The sequence below is a fragment of the Leptinotarsa decemlineata genome, unplaced genomic scaffold, assembly GCF_025532065.1.
Source record: "Leptinotarsa decemlineata unplaced genomic scaffold, Ldec_3_MD MMD2_P_RNA_scaffold_12, whole genome shotgun sequence".
In the NCBI taxonomy this organism is placed as follows: Eukaryota; Metazoa; Arthropoda; class Insecta; order Coleoptera; family Chrysomelidae; genus Leptinotarsa; species Leptinotarsa decemlineata.
Window position 1 is genome coordinate 1,766,045 of NW_027412526.1, and position 21,295 is coordinate 1,787,339.

The following is a 21,295-nucleotide window of genomic DNA, read 5'->3' on the forward strand; positions in this document are numbered from 1 at the left end:
AAAACTGTTCGAGAAACATTTTGAACAAGTTTTCAATTCTGTTCATACTTTATATTCATTTTCACTCAAACAAATAACAATTCAATATAGCCACGCTGGACCAGTTTTTCCGATTGTTTCACTCAGCGAATCGAACAGAATTTTCAAAATTGACTTTGTAGTATTAATTAATCCACAATGAAATATAATCGCCGTTGAACACAACGGCATTTGTATTTGTTGAAATTCAAATTGCATCAAATTGTTTCAAAATGTTTTTCTCACAGAGATTTTCACTCCAGTTGAATTTGTACATAATTGACCTGTATATTCATCTAATTCAATTGCTATTTTATTTCTCTCAATGCAAGAGAGCGATGGAAAGCTTGAGGGTAGACAGCTTTCACAGACTTTCACCGGTTCGAATAAACATAGTTTGTTTCTGGGTCCTTCTCAGTGAGTTCGATTTTATTTTCTTTAATACAATGTTGCCTAAAAACTTGTTTTGATCCCAGGGAAAATGAGAATGAATATGAGTAATGAATGTTATTCTACGTGTTTGAATAAATTTCCATACCTATACTGTTTGGATATTAGCCGTTCATTTTAAAATTTTGGCGAATGCCCCGGCACAAAATAGCACCGATAGGAGCGATATTTTATAGCTTTTGGCGGATGCGCCGGGTACAAAATATACACGTTTGGTGTCAGCTTATTGCTTCATAACTTTTATGATAACCGACTATAATAAGAAGTAGTAGAAACCAAACAATCCTAGGCACCAAGACAAAGTAAATATAGATATTATTTGCTCTGCAGACCACTTTCTCTATGAATAAAATTATGTGACATGTAGGAAAGTTGACTTCAACATGAGCATCTTTTTTGTGTTGTATTTATCGAAACATATTAGATGGACTCGTTTTTATATGCTTTCACTGGTAAATGAAGGATGTTTTTGCTTTTTTTCAGGTGAATAAACCTAGTATATAGAATTTTTTGTACTGAAAATCACTCCAAACTGTATTAGCAGATCGCGAAACTTGGAATCCCAAATATTTTTGTACTTTAATCAAATGTTCGTTTCAAAGAGTTTTCTGAAATGTCATCCATTCAACCTATACAATAATAAAAGCAAGAACGACACATCAATCTACAGATTGGGGATATTTCTGATTTCCATTTTCTGTCAGTGTATTAGTTTCTATAAACTAACAAGGACCATTTTGAGGATTCGAAAAATATTATTCAAAGCAAAATATTATTCGTTTGAAGCAAAATTCATTATATTTATACTGCCTTCGATAAAGGATTTCCCAAAACATTTCACTTGTTCTGATTTTCCTCCTGGGTATCGTCTTGTGGAATATTTCGAATATAAACTTTCAAAAATGCTGGAGTGGAGACTGTTGAAAAATCAAAATATTCATTCATATTTCACTGGATCCCACGAGTATACCTCGTTTCATTCACTTTGAGGTATATTTCTTTCTCAATCGGTGTGTAGATACAAAATCTACAGAATGTATGCACATATAGTAACAGTATTCTCAGTCGTGCATTATCAGATACTTGAAATTTACGTTTCCATATATCCGAGAGTCAATTTCAATTGTTGGAATCTTACGTGAGTCTCGAATTTCGCTTGCTGAAAAATAGGTCACACCTCTGTGATTTCGTATGGAAATATATTCTTCAAAACGCCGAAAGTAACAAAAAAGATGAGATGCTTTTACGTACTGAGGAAAATAATTCCACTTGAGAACGTCGACGTCTGCGTCCAGATTCTTCTATTTGCGTTTCACGACAATCACTACATTCTCAATGGATTCAGAGGAAACCACTTCACATAATTGCTCAAATGATACAAAATAAACAGCAAGTGACTGATTTGAAATTGTGAACACGGTTTATTCGAAGGAACCGAAGCGTAGCAGAGCACATAAATATGATGAGTGCAATCTTGACGAAACGTCGTGAAAGTCTCAAAAACGAACGGATGTATATCTGGAATAATACTCGAAGATTCTCACGGAAAAAGTTTGATGAGCTATTTTCGCTTCGTGTTTTGTGTATTTGATCCTCATAAGGATTATTTCCACAACTTTTCAGCAAAGTCTTATTTGTCATCTTCACTGACGGTGAATATTGACAAAACTACCAGTCTGTTGTTATGCAGCTGTGTCACCCCCGTTCGATCAATAACAATGAAAAATGATCCACCTTTGTACATCTTTCCTGAAAAGAAAATGGAATACTTAGGAAATATTCTAGACACCAATTTGAAATGGGACCTCCATATCAAATATACCATCTATAAATTGAGGACTTATACTACTCGCTTGTGGAAAGTCATATCCGCCATGGAATAGTATTTTGGGGAGGAGCATTGAATAGTCATATTTCTCAAATTAGTACCACATCAGTACCACACCCGCCAAAGAGATCAGTATACCCCTAATGATCAAGGTAGTTACTCAAAGATCATTCACTTACTTCGCGCCCAAACTCTACAACCGAATTCCTGAAAATATAAAATCTATCTCAAATATCAATCGCTTCAAAAAAGAGTTGAAAGAGCATATTTTTCAAAGCCAGAGACTTGAACTTCTACGTCTATTTGAGTAGATGGGAAAAAGCCATACGTATTTTTGCTAAATTGCCATTTACAATTCGCTTCGTTTACAGGTACTTTGATTTCAGGTACTCCATAAACTATATATATATTTAGTATTGAATGTGTAGAGTTAGTTGAAAGACACGCCAGATGAAGCCATTGTATGGCGAAACACGTGTTGCGTTTTTGTAAAACAATTTAGTTTTGCTTTTAGAGTTGTGCGGTCTGTTTGATTTTGTGGACTGATAAAATGGATCTCCATGTTGCTGGTTATCTCATTGCGTCATCTCTCTTGTTTGGCTATGATTCAAATTGGTTGTATCTTCGTAAATAATAGTCGGACCGTCACGTGCAGCTCATCGAATGATAGGAGATGGGTGCGGAATTAATCGGGAAAGAGAAAACAAAGATGGAGCAACATGTCAGAAGGGCACCAAGCCGAAAGGGAAATGAATGCAGAATTCATCGACGAAGAAAAAAAAACGAATACGATGCCAGGAGGGTACTAACATGGCGGTCTAGCGAGGGTGCGGCTCTAATGTTCCAATGTGTGATTCCAATGTATACAGGGTGTTTCAAAATACATTATTAGGGATGAAACACGGTGTTAATGTGTACATGATGTGACAAAATAGCTAATTCAGGAAAAAACATGGCGGTTTAACGAGGGGGTGATGACGACCTTCGTCAACTTCATCGAATCCCGAGCACACACTTTTTTGCTGACTGAATTGATCGACTTGTGTAACGTTGGCAATAGTACACTGATTCCATTTCTATTGAATTGAATGAGTATTCACCAAGATATTACGATTCAAAGTAGACTCATTATAACGAGCGAAACTTGTGATATAACCTAATATCACCAACTGAAAGTTTGAAAGTGAGAGAAATTGATCGCGTTCTTAGTTTTGGTCCTGAGACATACTATATAACCAGCTGTCATGAAGTACCACTGGCAAAAGGATTTTTTAATTCAATTCCATTCCATTAGCCGTCTGCGAACTTAGTAAAAACTGAAAAAAAACTTTCTCGTGAACTAATCAAATCCAGCTGATAACCTACAAACAACGAGAATTCGTTGAAGTGCTTGACTTGCTGGGTCGGAAAGATAGTTCCTCATCTCGTTCTTCACGAGATCCTCAATGGAACAAAGGACTCTGATTGAATTTTTCAGCTCCCGCAACTTAGGTGATTACTTTTCCATTAGTGGGATGACTTGATAAATTCAATTATCAATGGCTCGTAAAAAGATGAAGTAATCTCGGCCAGTTCAATCAAATTATACGTTTTTCTTACCATTACACGGGATGAGTTTTGGAAGAAGGATGTCCTTGTACATAATTTAATGTTAATATCAACTACATGGGTTGAAAAGTCTTGAGCCTAATACACCGATGGCTCTAGTCTTGATTGTTCGATTGATGACCGATTCATTTTGTAGAAATTCATATTGAATATTGAATGTCTAATTTCTACTGAGGTTATAATTTATTACGCCCGGTTTCGGTTCATTGAAACATTCGGTCGGTCGGTAGCCAAGCGGTTCGGCGTGGGTGATTTGTTCACTCACTCGAATTGACTGCCGTGTTGGTCGGTGGTTCAAGCCCTAGTCTGAACGATCGATCTTCACTTGCTATCGTCCAACTCGTGTTAGGAATCACACGTTAAAAGGTAAGACCGCGTTAATCCTTAGCTCGCACAAGTTTCGACTTCTGAGGGTTGTCGTTCGTAGGGGTGCGACAGCTGGTTAACGGAAAAACAGATTTTAAACAGATTTAAACAGATTTTGAAGTAACTACTTATTTGAAAGTGATCTAATAAACTGAAATCGGTCGTAACAAATAGAAATCTCAGTAGAAATCAGACAAAAGTTATTTTTTTCATTCTACAGTTTGTCTTATTGCATTCCACACTTTTTCGATTATATCTAAAGTGTTATTGATGCTTTTGAAGGTCGAAATTGCGGAAAAATGACTCCATTTGGAGAAGAAAAAGTGCTGCTTCATCAAGACAATGCTCAGTGTCACAAATCAATGAAAACGGCGGCTGAATTGCATGAAATGATGATGTTATTGCTGAAACTGATGCAGAAGATGAATCTCATTAGTTCAGACTTCCATTACTTGACTGATATTACATAAAAGGATTTGGAATCCCTGAAAAAAAAATAGCTGAAAATAACAATTATATTAAGCCAAAAACCTGAAATGAAATAACAGTGAAATGAAATACAAGTACAAACAGTACAATTGAACAAAAAATTGAAAATAAAAAGTTTACAGATTCCAATCCAAGTTACTTCACGACGTTTAGATTGTTAGTATCCACAGTCGTCTTCGGGTGATGACTGTTGCGTATTTCTACTCTAGCTTGGCTGAATACATTGTTGGACTACATGAATGCGGCTTCTTTGAATTTGTTCCTAAACCAACGTTCCTTCCTGGGTACGATCCCAGCTTGGGGCAACTCAATGTTATGTTGATGGGTCCAAACATGCTCGGCTGTTCCTAATTTGCTAGTTTTCCCTCGCTGTGTGTGTTTCTTGTGCCCGACAATGCTAACATTTAATGGCCTCTTAGTTTCACCGATACAGGATTTTCCTCACTCACAGCGTATCCGGTAAATGCAATTCTTGGAATCGCAGTCCGCGTTTGGTGGCCTTGTTTCGTGGGGCTGCTACGGATAGTGTTTCCGGATCTGAAGCAGGTCCTGATGTGGTAATTGGACCCAATTCTTCACATCCTTTGCGATAATCCTCTGATGTAGGTAAGTGCAAGCACTGGTTGTGACGTCTTCTCTTCTTTGCGAGGCTTCTTCGTCTTTCAGCCAAAGTCTGTTCCACCATCGCCTTGGAGTAGCCATTCCGTTGAAGATCATTCTTGATGATGTCTAGTTCCTTCTCAAGACCTTCCTTCGTATAACAGAGGCCGAAAGCACGGTCTAATAGAGTCTTGATGATTCTTCTTTTAGTCCATTGATGGTGGTTGGATTCGTGATTCAGATACTCTCCCATGTGAGAGGGAGTTCGGTATACAGATATCTTCCACTTAGTGTCGGTCCTCTTCACCAATACATCTAAGAATAGCAATTCGTTGTGGACTCCCTTCTCTATTGTGAAAGTGATGGAAGGTCCTACGCTGTTGATGTGTTTCATGAAGGCGTCTAGTTCAGAATTCCCATGGTTCTATATTATGAAGGTATCGTCAACGTATCCCAACCAGACACGAGGTTTCTTGTGGGCTTCTTCAATGGCCAATGTTGGCTATGACTGGTGGCAATCCCGTTGGCAGTACCTCATCTTGTGTAAAGAATTCGTCCTACAGTTGGAAATAAGAGTTTTGCACGCAGTATCATAGTAATTCCATAATTACTTCTATAGGTAAATTCGTGCTATTCTCAAAGTCACCGTCTTCGGATAGCTTCCTCTTCATGATTTGGAGTGCTTATTCGACCGGAACGTCGGTGAAGAGGCTTTACATGTCGAAACTGGTTAGTTGATCTTGTTGTGTGACTTCAATTGCCCCTAGTAGGCCTTGAATTCTTCACAAAAAACGAAGTTTTTCCTTGTAATGGTTGAATTAAGAAGAGTAAAAATCTAGACAAGTTTTGAGTAGCCGAATCTCTGGAGCTGATGATCAGAGTAACTTGGCTTGTTATCTCTTAAGTTTTTATCTTTTGTTCAACTGTTCTATTTGTACTTGTTATTTCCAGCTATTCTTCTTCAATTCTGTGTTTTTATTAGTTCTTTTTCAAATATAATATATAAAAATAGATGCTTGTTGGTTGGTTGGTTGGTAAGTGATAAACTTCTACAACTCTCAACCGATCGTGACGAAATTTGACATGTATAAGTAATATTTCATAGAGAAGGTTTTTAGGCTATCAATTTTTCTGTTACTCGCCACTAGATGGCCCTGTAGAACAATTTTTGAAAGCATTGTTTCATAACGCTGCGCACGCCTAAGTTCGTTGATTCTGATTCTATCAAATCATTGAAACAGCAGCGATACAGCAACATAGTACTAGTCATTTTATATAATATTAGATAATGGAAATCCGAACTAATGAAATTCATCATGAAACATTGTCAATCACCGGCGCTGGAAAGATTGTCTGGCTCTTAATGGAGGTAACGTTGAGGAACAAAGCCAATTTTTGAACAAAAAAACGCGTTTACTATCTCAGGTTCGGGGCTTTCCAGCTCAGGTGCTGAAATATTCGTTTTGGAAGCATCTACTCTCCCTGTCGAGTAACTCGACAGAAACTACTATGCATGATCTCTTTGTTGACAGTTCATTTTGATCTCAATTGCTTCCTATCTTCGGAGGTTTCCAAAACTGTTTGTATAAATGAAATCTTTTTCAGTTCAATGATTTTCATCATTCAAACCCTAAAAGCGAACGGATGGCGCCAGTCCAAATTCTGTTACAACCGTACAATCCCTCCGAATTTAGCAACTCGTAATACTTCTCAAAACAGCGAACAAAATAGCTTTTTATAGCTGACATTTTTTGCTAGCTTAAATGATGCGTGGGTAATATGGGAATTAGTAGACTTCGGTTGAATTGAAGGCCTCGCGGATTAATGGATCGACGGAGGATTTCGGTCACACAGAACTTGCACAAGTACTCCCACAACATAATTACAAATCAATACTGTCTGCGGACCCTTGTAGATCAATTGATTGAAAGTGAAGATGTGTTGAATGAGTATTCTGATTGGCTAATCAGCTTTCTGAAAGGGCAAATATTTTTGCTTGTTAGTGAATTGCAAGATTTTCTGTTGATATGTTCACCTGTGGATCGCAAGATCCACACAATATATCCCAACAATCTAAGTAGAATACTTGATTGGTTGAGAATAGCGGTAGCGATGGAGACCATACCAACAGCTCTGATCTACACCTTTACACCTTATATCAGGTCTTCCTTGAACGATCAACCAACACCCGTACGTCAACGAAACGCAAGATCTGCCGAAAACATCATTGCTGCTTGTGAGTGTGCAGGAGAATCTGAATCAGTCGATTTCGCGTAGCTTACTTGGGCTTGCACCCGTATAAAATTCAACTGACCCAGGATCTGGAAGTAAACAACTATAGACAATAACGTGTGTTAACTGAATGGACTCTGGATCATACGATAACTGATCCTGGTTGGAATAAAAAAATCATATTCAGCGATGAGGCCCATTTCTGGATGACTGGGTGAGATCCAAGAGAGTCCAATGCATCCCAAAAAGTCACTGTTTCGTGTGCTTACTCGGCTGGCGACGTCATCGGTCCATATTTTGTTGAGAACGATGTTGACTAGACCATCACTGTCAACAGCGAGCACTATACCACCCGGGCCTAAGATAGAAAACCGTTTATTCGTTCAAAATTGGCTTCTCTGTATCTGTAGAGTAGGGAAGGTGAGTGCAGGCCACTTGTGACCCATTACACATCCTCCAGAGGAGTTGTCCTCCTAGGTCATCGTCCATTCTGTCCTTTCCAGGAAGGTGGACAGCTCACTAGAAGTCATCTCCTTTATATCAGCAGGTGTAGGTCAAGACTCGCCGAACACACACTCTCTTATTGACGATACCTCCGGACACTCGCATAAGACCTGCCTGACAGTTTCTTCCTGTTCATACATCCTGCTCAGAGGTGTGTCCCCTAGCCCCATGATATGGAGGTGTTTCCTTAGTTCACAGTGGCCAGTCGGAAATCCTACTGTTGAGCGTAGTTTTGTCACCGCCAGATATTTCTTCGGCGCCGGCTTCCCAAGATAGCCCAGGGTGTTCCTGGCAAGAATGCATCATTTGATTCCATCCTATCTCTTTAGGGATTGAGCATGATGTGACGTTTGGCTAGTTCCGCAATTGTCCAAGTGATCAGGACGTAGATGTCACTGGGTCCTAAAATTCGTAGTCCAGCCGCTTCCTTGGCTGAAGAGTCGGCAATGCGATTACCTTTAACGTTCCCTCTAACCCACCTCTACCGAGGCTTTGTCTGAATTTTGGTAGCACTCTAGGGCTAGCCCTGAGGTAACACGTTGTCTGTTCAAGGCTTATAGGGCTTATCTACTATCAGTGCATATTGTCATGTTTTTGCCACTTTGGTAAACGATTTATCTCTTGCCTCAAAATAGGCGTTACTAAGGTTAGGAATAGATGAACACTTCAATCTAGCAGACCACTATTTTAATCTTCACGCAGTCATTGTTCACTGTGGTTATGGCGGATCAAGATCTTGATGGGCAGATCAAGATCTTCAGATGATGTGGTGCTGCAGGTTTCTCAGGGTTTTCCTGCAGTTGAAAAAGCAAATGTGCCACTGGAATCAATGAAGTCGCCCTGGAGCGCCAATTATTATTTGTTGTTGACTCATTTATATTTCTTTCTTCTTTACTATTAAAATATATTGATTTTCAACTAACAAACTCATGAAATTTCAACAGCTTCCTTTCTATGGTTAGTACTAACTGAAACAACAGCCATCTATGTGTTAGGCCCGAGTAGAAGATCAATCCCCATGTAGTAGGTCAATGATTGCCAACTTCTTTTGGCCTGAATTGGATTCATCTCTTGTTCTCCGTTATTTACGAAAATAAGCTCATTGAAAATTATTTTTATTGATTTTCAATCTGGCATCCTTGACGTGTCAAATATAACACCGGAAATAGTGACAATGTATCACACCGCAGGCTGAGGGTGTCGCCAGCTAATGACTAAAGGGGTGGCAATGGGGCTATATTATGGAGTATAAAAAAATATGAACCCCTCGTACAGTCGAAAGCATGAAGCGTTACATTTTGAAAGTCTTTGCCTCGATAACGATTGTAATAAGAACGGTTCTGATATCAATGTATGAAACGTCACACGCCCTCGACAGCACAATAACTAAATCAAACTTTCAAACACAGTAATAATTATTTATTTTAACAAAAATAATATTTAATCAAAACATTACCTGCGGGGATTTTTTACAAAACTCTCAACCACTTTATCATTAAAATTATTTAGATTTTTATTTATTATAGCTCTGTGTACACTCATCATGTTAAAGGATCGCTCTACTGTACAGGTCGTGCATGGTAAAACGATAACAATTTTCAATGCTTTTTCCGTTTCGGGAAAGAAGGAATTTGTTTCTTTTAGGACATCAACAACTGTAAGATTTGTTAGATCGAGCCTATCGTGCCACACTTGCTGCCAAAGTTCGATTTCATTCTTTATGTTCAGTGAATCATAAAACTAGGCAATAGATTCACAAGTTTCTTTCAGATTTTCAGTTGTCACCTTTTGCATCTGAGCTTGGTGTAACTTAAATAATGCGAATAGCGGCGTATTCTCTTCAGCAAAACGTACCTCAAGGGAGGTGAAAATTGAATCCAAATATGGTAATACTAAAGACCTCTTCCAGTATTCTGATGAAGGGCTTTTTGCTGGATAATTGCTTCTTTGACGTTGTTTACCCATAATAAGTTCGACTTTCCGACAGTCCGACTTCCTCCGCAACAGCAGTAGCTTCCTTTATAATTTCATCTGTCACCTTTTCCGGATTTTCACGGTGGTTTTTAATTGAAAGGATTGGAGTACGTTGACAACGGGTTCCATCAAAGCCGAGTATTTGGCTACCAACATAATCCCAAAAATGTCTCGCAAAGTCTGGAAATATTAGATCAACTTCCGCCTCAAAATAGATTCCCGGAAAAGTTTATAGTATCTTTGGTGTTTCTCATGGCATTTCTAATTTCAGGAAGTGAATATAGATCAACAATAACTTCTACTTTAGGTATGCCGCATACAAATTATACAAAACTAACATAAATGCTAGTGAACGGCTACCTCCTACTTACATATTTTTATACTGTTGAATGGCAAATCTGATATAGTCGTGATGATAATGGAGGCGATTTTAAAAACGGATGGCAAAATCTCAATGTTATTCTGAATACTTCAGTACTTTCTACAATATACATAAATCCTTGTGAATTTATTTACATTTTGTCATGCAATGCGTAATTTATTAATATGTAAGGAAGTCAATTGCTCGCACTTTGGTCGCTTTAAGGCTAGCTACATTTGATCTCTAAGGGGGGCAACTGCCCCCCTGCTCCCCGTTGGCGTCGCCCTTGCCGCTGGAATCTCCCAGTTAAAAAACGACATCAATCTTTATACTCTTCGGGTAAATACCCCAAAGGAACATTTTAATCGATCTCAAGCGTATTTTCCAGAAAATTCATCAGAGTGCGCCGGAAAAGAAATCTTTTATCTTATGTTGTCCGATGATGGAAACTCATTTTCCACTGAGAAATCCGGTAACTTGTTGAGCTGTTTGAACATGATGCTTTGTCAAGAATATTGGCCAGAGTGGAAAAGTTTTTGGTGGAAATTTCCAGGGAAGCGAGCCTATTGGAAAAGTTCCTCGAAGGATTCATTTTATATTGTGGTGCTTTGCTGATTTGATGACTGTTTTCAATTATCGTGTCTTATGCTTCGTTTGCTTCGAATGTGGGGCAAGAGGGGAAGGTTTGGTTGGACTGTGATGTTATAATAATAATAATAACATGTGATAAACAGTTGAAGGAAGGAGTGAAAACTCTCGCGTGAAATAAAGCCAAAAAAAATCACCTTTCCCAATTATCAGATCTGCAATCCAGTTTTCTTCTACCAAGTCGTCTTCAGGGGATGAAAAAACCCATTTTTTTCATTACCAAGTTGCGCTGACTGGTAGTTTGAAAGTTAAAAACAATGCAGGTCAACAAAGAAAGAGGTTTGGTTTTTCCTGGTGAATTATAGTTTTATTTGATCTGTAGAAATTTCGAAGAAAATGGATGACTCGCGAGGCCTAATCCAGTCGTTTCAACGATAGAAATGTTAATCTATCAAATATGAATATTTAGGAACGCAAAAAATATGATAGTATGTGGTTAGTTCAATAAACAGTAATATCCCATCCAGAAAACTTTATCAGCCACCGTATTCACCAGATGTGGTCCCCTGTGACTTTTTTCTGTTACTGAGATCGATGAGACGGCGTTTTACGACGATTGAAGGGTTAAAAACCAAATCTCTAAGAGAGTTCAATGACATACCAAAAGGGGCATATCTGAACCGTTTCGAGGACCTATGTACTTATTTAAGTCTGCTCAAAAATCTAAACAGATTTGAACAATCAATTCATGGCAAACTTAACGAAAACTGAGAGAGGCTACACCTCAGTTCTTTATGAGACAAAACACAAACACTACAAGGAAATCTTTAAGGCGCTGTAAGAGCTGTGTTTGTGTGGAAGTAGCGATTTACGTTGAATTTGCATCGTTGGAGATTCTGTATTTGTAAATACGATAAACTGTACAAAAAAGACCACAACAATTGTCGTTAACTGAAGGTGTCCATATACTACATATAATTAAAACAACCAAAACTATGAATGACACTGCCATTAAAAAAATAATAGATGAAATCCAAAAAAATAGAGAGGAACTGAAAAATGCAATCAAGGCAAGTGAAACTAGGTTATTGCTGACAGTCGAAAACCTCAAAACTGGAATTCACGACTTGGAAAAAGGAAATTTCTCCTTGAGAAATGAGGTTGAATTTCTAGAGAAAAACAGCAAAGAAAACAACATTGTCATTAATGGAATAGGTGTAGAAGAGGACATTTCAGTAGAAAATGTTGTTCAAGAACTGAATAAAAGTCTTGAGATTGATATCACTTACAAAGATATAAATAAGATATACCGATTGGGAAAAAGTAGGGAATGTCCTGTTAAAGTAGAATTCATTTCCTTCTCAACGAAAAAGAATGTACTACGAAACGTTTATAAAAGGTTCTGATATTTCCATCGCAAACGATCTCACAAAAAAGGAACAAGAAGAAGACATTTAATAGAAGAAAGGGGGAGAGGAGAAAGGAATTGCTACATCAGAAGAAACAAGTTGGTGATAAATGGCAATGACTTTACAGAATCGAAGAAGACGAAGTTGGACCAAAGACAAATAGTACTCCTGCTACACCGACGCAGAAACTGCTTCTACACCCGGAAAGTCCAGAAGAACAGCCACAAATCCCATTCGTGCTTTCGAGAGAAAACGAACCGAAGAAAAACCAAGCAAAATTAAAAAAAAAATAATGAAACTTCGTTCTAACTTGTCTTCATTAAATATTGGAGAAAAATCAAAGTAATAGCAAAGAAAAACTTCATTACACTATCATTATCCATTGATTATAAGTCTTTTTTGTTTTCATCAAACTGTCATCTATCATTCTATATATCATATATATAAGTATAAGCAAAATGGATCAGTACATTAGAGATTATGAATTCAAAATAGTCAATACAATCGAACTTGATCAAATGTGCAGTATATCGGATCACCCTGTTGATACTTGCAATAACAATACCTTTTCTTTTGTACACCAAAATTTTAGAAGCATAACAAAAAATATTGATGAATTTGATTTATATTTAAGCGAAACAGATACAGTGTTCGATTGTATTATTCTAACAGAAACTTGGTTGATTCAAGACATTAATGTCTTCAGTAAAAGTGGGTACGGGACTATAACTTTATCGTAGTCATATCTAAAACAAGTGTCAAAATGTTAAGAATCAATATAGAAATTAACAAAGTGAGACCAATTCAACCACTGTATATTGTAAATATAAAAAAAATGTAAATTTAATTGTCCAAATCCCACGCGTAACTTTAGTTTTAGTTGGAGTTCCATGTTTATTTACATCTCAACAACAATTATTTATAGTGTTGATTATGTAGTATTATTTTTTTTGGTAAATAAACTTATTATTATTATCTGCAGAGTAGAGAGAGCCATCTGTATATATGCGTATTAGAATCTGACTATGTGCTATGTGTTATTTGAATTTTGCAGGGTTTATTAAACACAAACCTGGATTGAATTGCTTCACTGGCTGCGATAAAAGTTGATAAAAGTTCATTAATTTGTTGATTATGATTTTTTATAACTATTGCAATGAAATATCTGAAAATTGTTGATATAATTTTTTTTTCAATTTAAACAGATATGAATTTTTCACGTAATTGGTTTCTTAAATTGTTTTAAACAAATAGATATTCAATATTTCTGAAAAATTTTTTTTTGCTATTTTGTTGTCTAGAGATAATTATGATTTGAAAAAAACTGTTCTTAATTTTAATTTTTAATTGTTTAAAATTGATTTTTTTATATTTCGATTGTTTAAATAATTAGTAAAGAATAATTCACACTTTCAAATTGTTTCGAAAGAAAATTTTTTATTCATTATTTAACGATTACTTATAAGCAAATATTAACCAACGTCATATTTTTTTCTGAAGCAGAAAAAAATTATAAAAACAGCTATATATAAAAAAGTGCCATAATTTTTTTCATTACCGTATCGTATGATATTAGATAGTATTATAATAAGGTTTGGAACCTTTAGTGAAGTAATGAATATTGCTGGAGTTTTTTCCCAACACCAAACCGTTATTTTAACACCTCGACACGTGTTCTGATCACCAAGTGATCATCTTCATGAGGAAGGTTAAACTAATCATACTCCCGAAGCTATCCTTATTTATACCATACATAGATACATGTATCTACAGGTTCTAGATATCTAGATTAATTTTACAATTCGTCTTATCTACTTGTTTTAAATTGATTTTACAATATTTCTTTATGTAATAGTCAGTTACATCTAATAAATGAAATATTACGTAAATTCCAAACTTTTCCGAATTCTTGACTTTGTCTTTCGGACTTTCCAGAAGGCTCTGTATTTGCCGTATTCGCCGGATTTGGTACCCATCGATTAGTGGCTGTTTGCAGACCTCAGAAAAATACTTATCGGTAAGAAATTTGGCTCAAGTGTCATTGGTGTCTTAATGGAGTTGACGATGATGAATAAAGCCAATTTGGACTAAAAAAGCGCTTTTTATCTCTTAGGCCCAGTACTGTTAAGCCCATTTGTTATTCAAGGCGGATGATCCAGTACAAGGATAAGCATATCTACAATAAAAAAAACATGAAAGAACACATCAATAATTCATTCCTCGTTATTTGTAGATCCGAAGGTTAATTGCCTCATTACGGAAAAATGTAACCCCATTTACATCTGAAATATATGGCAAACATTCCCAATAACGGAAATTTGAAATCCCCGTTGACAAAGGAGAATCATAATAAGAGAAATGTCATACGCATCCAGCGTCTGGATTTTTCGAATCTCCAGTTAATGGAGAGAGGCAAGTCAGCCACTCCTGAAACTTTGCATGACAAAGACTTTGGCAGATGTTACATGCTTCCTTCGGGTATTACATCAGAACTCGAAGCCAATTTGATGTATCGGGTGTAATTGCGACATTTGTCTCGTCAGAAAATCGTTCGTAATTATATGTTAGTGAAAGATTACCTTGAAAGTTGAATAGGACTTATTTCCCTAGTTCTGTTCGTAGTTTTCACAACGGGTAAGTTTTGGAGAAGTTTTCGAAATGATAACTCCTTATAGGACGGTAAACCGCTTGGTAACGTAACGCATAACAGCGCCAGTATATATGACCCTTTTTCCTCACTATTACACACAGCGCTAGCCGTATCTCGGATAAACAATTCTCTCGCGTCTCTTCGCATGATGCTGCGGCAGACTGTTCGTTTGTTTGTGAGAAAGATAATTGCACAGTCGCTTGCGCATGGAGACCCGTTGCCACGATATGCTTCGCCAAGCCAACGATCGGTTTTACGTGCGGGTGAAGACGTTTCACATCAGAAGAATCATCAGAACGATTGCAAAAGTATTCAATACCCATTCATGTGAGTGTTTATTGAAAAAAAAGGGGTTTAGCTCTTTCATGTTTATTTAAATAAATGCTCTTTCGAACGTTTTGAAATTAGGATATAATTCTCCCAAGGTCGTAGTGGCATAGTTCTTCAATAGGTTACCAAATTATGCTACCGAACTCCCTTCCTTGAATGTAGTAAAAAATAGAGTGGAAGACATGCTTATGAAGAAGAGTATTAGTTCTGTGGATTACTTTTTGTCAGAAAATGATAGGTGAAAATAATTTATATTCAGACCACTATTATAATCTTCATGCAGTTATTGTTCACTGTTGTTCTAGAGTTGAATCTGATCATTATTACGCCTTGGTCAAGATCGAAACGGACTAGTTTAAGTTTGACGATAGTGGTGTTACTTACCAAGGTTTCTGGCGATGTCTTGAGTTTGTTGGAGCCTCTAAAGACACTCTACCTTTTGTTTTATGAAAGAGAGGACATTGGCAGATCAATATCTTCAGATGATGTGGTGCTGCAGGTTTTTCCGGGTTTTCCTGCAGCTGAAAATGCAAATGCGCAACTGGAATCAATAAAGTCGCCCCGGAGCGCCAAATAATTCTTGTTGTTTTACAATTTCATGATTTGTATAACTTTCTTGTTCGTGCCATCTTCATTTTCATCAGGTTCATCCTAGCTCCCTTACCTTTGCAGCTGATTTTCGACAGAGGGACAAATGAGTTCATGACTAAAGGGATGGTGGCGGTATGAAAGTCCTTAGACATCAGTACCGCCCTTCACGGGGTACTCCTACTTGGCTGTGGTGGGATGGATGAAAAAAAAAATGTCCATCCGTAAACGGGGGACATGAGGGCCTCATTAGATAGAGTGTCGGGGTCTTCTATATCGGAAGGGGTCGGCTACAGCATAATATATAGCTTCCCTGACTAACATATTACTTCCTTTTTCAATATAATTTATCTGGTGGAGAGTAACTCATCAGAAACGGTGCTAGGGATGGAGGAAAACTGGTTTCTGACGGTTCAAAACGTGTTGGAAAGGTATAAAGCTCGGAAAGTGAGTCCCCCACGATTTTAACCATCGACAGAAATTGTCACGTTTCGAAGTTTGTTCTTTTTTGCTTCTGAGCAACCAAAACGATCCTCCTTTGGATCGGATCTTCACATGTGATGAAAAGTGTATGCTACAACTGAAATCATAAGGAAGAAATGGATTTTTCCGGCCATAATGTGAGCTGGTGTGACAAAACTTCTCAGAATTGGATAAAGAAGCTGAGATTTATATTTTAAATGATAAACAATCGTCAAGCGGTTATGGAAAGCAGAAGAATAGTGGAATTGCGTAACAAATACTTACAACGAATAACTGAATATAGACAAGAACAATGGAAAATTTTCTATTTGGACGAAACTAGGTGTGACACTCACGACACAGTCACGAAAGGGTGGACTGATGGTTCGAAAATGTGTACGCCTAACATGCCTGCAAACAATGGATCGCGACTAATCATTGTGAATTGCGGAGGAAGTAAATGATGGGTTCCAAATCCTTTGGAATAATGTGCAAAGACACTTGAATACTGCAATGTTGACTATCGTAAGAACATGGAAGCTAATATTTTCGAGGAATGGTTTGAAAACTCATTGATCCGAAAATTGTATGCGATGACAACGCTTCCTCTCATTCGTGACAGCTCATCAAAGAACCGAATGAAAAATTTGAGGAAAGATGCAGGCGGTCCACGATTGAAGACCAAATGTGAAAAACCAGAAAAGTACTTGATAAAATTAGCTGCGTAAACGCAAGCGAAACATAAGTGGAACCTTATAAGTACCTGCCCGGTACTGACGATGCCCAATAGGCTGAAACAGCTGTCTACCGGTGGCTCGTTAATTGAAATCAATATGGGAATGATCAGAAAGTATTTATCTATATATATATATATATATATATATATATATATATATATATATATATATATATATATATATACACGGATCAAATACCCGGAAAAACCAGTTCAGCATATATATATATATATATATATATATATATATATATATATATATATATATATATATATATATATATATATATATATATGTAATCAGATGGTATCTTGATGGTTGCAGTCAAAGTCAATGATGAAAACTCTTTGCTAGTTTGTCAAGCTTTCGGAAATGTTTATTTCCTTCTTCAGGACAATCAACATGAGATTAATATAAAAAATTAGCAGCAAATCGAAACGAAAAATGTTTTGAAAATTAATTTTGACATGAATCAAAATATTTTTCGTTTCGATTTGCTGCTAATTTTTTATATTAATCTCATGTGCCAACCGCACATTTGTGGTTCCAGTTAGAAGACCTAGAATTCCCAGGCTACATCTAACATGACCACGTAGGCAGCTATAGCTACCTGCTATAGCTGCCTACGTGGCAGTTGGTAGTACTGTCATCATCTGGCACTCCTCAAACTGGCATTGAGGACCATTGTGAACCTATCATGTGTTAGAGGGGAAGTAAAGGACAACTACCATTTCTTGACGTTTTGGTAATGAGGAGCAAAGATGGAGGGTTAGAATACGATATATTTAGAATAGATTAGAAAAGAAACAAGCACGTACAGGTATATTTCTGACAGTTCACATCACTGTGGACAGCACAAACGTGCTGGGTTGAATTTTTTGGTGAATCGTCTTTTGACTTTCCCTTTAACACATGATAGGTTCACAAAAGAAAAACGTACAATACAGGAAATAGCAGCCACTAACGGTTTCCCGAGGGGTATTGTAGATGACATAATAAGGAAAAAGAAGTTTAGGTCACGAATGAACGAAATCTCGACTTTCAGAAAGGACACAAACCAAGATAAATACATCTCAGTTCCATACCACCAATATACGAAGAACTTTGGAAAGATTTTCAAGGAACTAGGTATGAAGGTGGTTTTTAAAACAAGTCATACACTGCAGAGCCTTTTGGGAAGTCCAAAAGACAAAGTCGAGAATTCGGAAAAGTCTGGAATTTACGAAATTGAATGTAAGGACTGCGATGCAAAATATTATGGACAGACAAAAAGATCTATTAAAGTGAGATATAAGGAACACATAGCACACTTAAAATATGGAAGACCTGAAAAATCAGCAGTCGCCCATCATATTTTGCAAGAAAACCATTCCACAGACTCCAGTTCTTTAAGATTAGTTGGACAAGTCAATAACAACAGGCAACTAGATGCCTATGAGAGTGTAGAAATAAGTAAACATAATAATATTGTGAATAACGATAACGGACCAATAGCAAATAGCATACTATATAGCTTGTTGAAATAATATTGTTGGCTTTACTGATTACTACAAAAAGACACATTGTAAATATATTTAGATAGGCAATATTGTGAAACTAATTTTATATAGCTGAAAATATATAGCTGTAACATTCAAACATACATAAGGACATATTGTAAAATAATAGAAAGGCCAATTGTAAAATTAATTTAGGGTGGTACACTTGTATGGGTGGTATTTCTGATTAAAATTAATTTAGGGTGGTACACTTGTATGGGTGGTATTTCTGATTACCTACCTGTATGATGTACCTGATTAGTATAAGTAGCTTCAGTTTTGAGTAGTTTTTAGTTTTATCTTCCTCTTGAAGATGATCACTTGGTGATCGAAACACGTGTCGAGGTGTGAAAATAACGATTTGGTGTTGGGAAAAAACTCCAGTAATATTCATTACTTCACCAAAGGTTCCAAACAGTACATCACAAGTATCACCCTATTGTTTGAATCCCTAGTTTTCCACTCACCTATATAAACGAAATATTTATTATATATATATATATATATATATATATATATATATATATATATATATATATATATATCATTGAATATATTTTTATTATATATTATATAGTTACTGTGATTCTTATAGGATCAGGAATGATTATTGAATAACGAAATTAGTCAGCTCCCTAACTATATTATTAAAGGGGAGCTGTTGAAAGGCAGGTTGCACTAAATCGTTCACTTGAACTATACTAAATAATATTTTTCTCATCAGTGAACTGGTGCATTATAAATTCGTTGAGGTTTATGTTGAGAAACAAAATGAGTTTTGAATGAAGGTTCTTCACATCTTTCAATGTGATATTTGTTATGGTCATTCCTATCCTTCAGCATACGCCTAGAATCTACAATGTAAACTTGTCTTGGAAATTACCAATATTACGACTAATTATTGTACAGAAATATTTATGAAAGTACTCGACCGCGATTTGGCTCAAAGATGAAAATAATTTCTTGCCGTAACCGCAACATTTTGGTTTTATGGGTATTTTAGAATAAACATCTCCCGGAGAATCAACCTAGGGACCTAACTTTGCACGATAAAGTTTGTTTGATCGAACCTCGTCATTATTTTTGTAAATGAAAATGATTCATAATTATATTTTAGATGATGCCTGGTAATATTTTTTTCGAAAGTCATGAATAATCCAAGGAAAACATGTATATATTTTAGTACCGCGCATATTTATCATTATAAAATTTCACGACCACGAAAGAGGTAGCCATCTGGAAAATACCAGGTTGGTCGTTCGGAATTGATCATAAAAAATAATCGGTAACTTTGCGGGAATGATAACGAAAGATATACAGGGTAGACGTTAAAAGCCCCCTACACGTCTAGGTCAGACAAAATTCACATAAAACGACATGATTTTCAGTGCTTTCTGACGAAAAAAACAATAATGTGACACCACTCGTCACAGATAGGTCTATGCCAGCCATTTATTCAGGGGATTGATATAATAGTACAGTGAGGTTTCCTCTTATTTTAGATTTTTCAGCAAGATGGAGATCACTATATCAGACTGTATGTTGCAATGCCCTACTAGATCACTTGAAATGATGTCTCTAGGTTTTTTTATGGGGATTTCGTGAAATTTTAAATACATGTTAGACAATCTCAGATTAGTCCAGAACTGACCCAAAAAATATTAAACCTTTTAGCTCTTGATAGTTTGGGAAATATATGGATTTCTTCACAATAGGACTCTACTGTGATGGCTTGGCCGAGTTGCGGAAAGGTATAGTAAATCCACCAACGTGCGCAAATAGAGGATATGAATGGCTTTTCAAGCACCCCAAAAACTATAAATCATGGTGTACCACAAGGTTCTGGTCTAGGTCCATTACTTCTCATAATATACATAAATAACCACTGGGACAGTAAACACTTGCAGATGATACTATTTCGTACTAAGAAAGATATAATTGGCAAAATTTTAAAATCAAAGTTGAAACAGATTTCGTTAAAATCAGTACTTGGCTGAAAAATCACTCATTCGCAGTTAATTTTGTGCCATTCTCTTCATATAATCACGACTTACCAACTTAAAATTTACTACAAATAAAAGACAATGGTGTAGTAACAAACGTCAGTTCGAAAAGAAGCTTGAAATATCTGGAAATAATAATTGATAGCCAATTCGAATGGGGTTCTCACGTAGAATATCTTGTTGAGAAGTTGAGATACATTGTTTACCTAATATTCTTAGAATAAAGGATCGAATAACATTATATAGAAATCTAGTGGCACCTCATTTGAACTACGCGATACTTGCTTGGGATGGAATTCTCCAAACTCATATTCAATTTCTATAAAACCTATTTTCTAGCGATTCGGTATGCCTTCAATTCGATATAACATCAGGACCAATAACTTATGTCATGTTTCTCACATCATAACAACAATAGGACAAAATAAATATAGTTCAAAAAACTAAAAAACACGCTTTCAAAGAACATCGTACTAAAAAGTTAAAGATATTGTTTTAATAAGCTTGAAACAATAACGAACGAAAAATACTAGGACTATTGTGAAAAAAAGCGACAGGCG